Source organism: Schistocerca americana, chromosome 2 (genome assembly GCF_021461395.2).
Source record: "Schistocerca americana isolate TAMUIC-IGC-003095 chromosome 2, iqSchAmer2.1, whole genome shotgun sequence".
Taxonomy (NCBI): domain Eukaryota; kingdom Metazoa; phylum Arthropoda; class Insecta; order Orthoptera; family Acrididae; genus Schistocerca; species Schistocerca americana.
Genome location: NC_060120.1, coordinates 95,555,703 through 95,556,792, shown reverse-complemented (window position 1 = coordinate 95,556,792; position 1,090 = coordinate 95,555,703). Strand labels below are relative to the sequence as shown.

General features: G+C 44.6%; 1 pseudogene; it reads left to right on the top strand.

Moving 5' to 3' along the window:
• Nucleotides 1-234: 234 nt before the first annotated feature.
• On the top strand, nt 235-351 carry LOC124597225 (annotated as a pseudogene).
• The last annotated feature ends 739 nt before the right edge of the window (nt 352-1,090 follow it).

Genomic DNA, 1,090 nt, shown 5'->3' with positions numbered 1-1,090 from the left:
AATTCTTTACAGGCGAATGGAAAAACTGGTAGAAGCCGACCTCGGGGAAGATCAGTTTGGATTCCGTAGAAATATTGGAACACGTGAGGCAATACTGACCTTACGACTTATCTTAGAAGAAAGATTAAGGAAAGGCAAACCTACGTTTCTAGCATTTGTAGACTTAGAGAAAGCTTTTGACAATGTTGACTGGAATACTCTCTTTCAAATTCTAAAGGTGGCAAGGGTAAAATAGGCAACGGCCTTGCCGCAGTGGATAGACCGGTTCCCGTGAGATCACCGAAGTTAAGCGCTGTTGGGCGTGGTCTGCACTTAGATGGGTGACCATCCAGCCGCCATGTGCTGTTGCCATTTTTCGGGGTGCACTCAGCCTCGTGATGCCAATTGAGAAGCTGTTTGACCTAATAATAGCGACTCCGGTCAAAGAAATCCATCATAACGACCGGGAGAGCGGTGTGCTGACCACACGCGCCTCCTATCCGCATCCTCAACTGAGGATGATACGGCGGTCTGATGGTCCCCATGGGCCACTTGTGGCCTGAAGACGGAGTGCTTTTTGAGTGCAAGGGTAAAATACAGGGAGCGAAAGGCTATTTACAATTTGTATTGAAACCAGATGGCAGTTATAAGAGTCAAGGGGCATGAAAGGGAAGCAGTGGTTGGGAAGAGAGTGAGACAGGGTGTAGCCTCTCCCCGATGTTATTCAATCTGTATATTGAGCAAGCAGTAAAGGAAACAAAAGAAAAATTTGGAATAGGTATTAAAATACAGGGAGAAGAAATAAAAACTTTGAGGCTCGCCGATGACATTGTAATTCTGTCAGAGACAGCAAAGGATTTGGAAGAGCAGTTGAACGGAATGGACAGTGTCTTGAAAGGGGGATATAAGATAACCATCAACAAAAGCAAAACGAGAATAATGGAATGTAGTCGAATTAAGTCGGGTAGTGCTGAGGGAATTAGATTAGGAAATGAGACACTTAAAGTAGTAAAGGAGTTTTGCTATTTGGGGAGCAAAATAACGGATGATGGCCTAAGTAGAGAGGATGTAAAATGTAGACTGGCAATGCCAAGGAAAGCGTTTCTGAAGA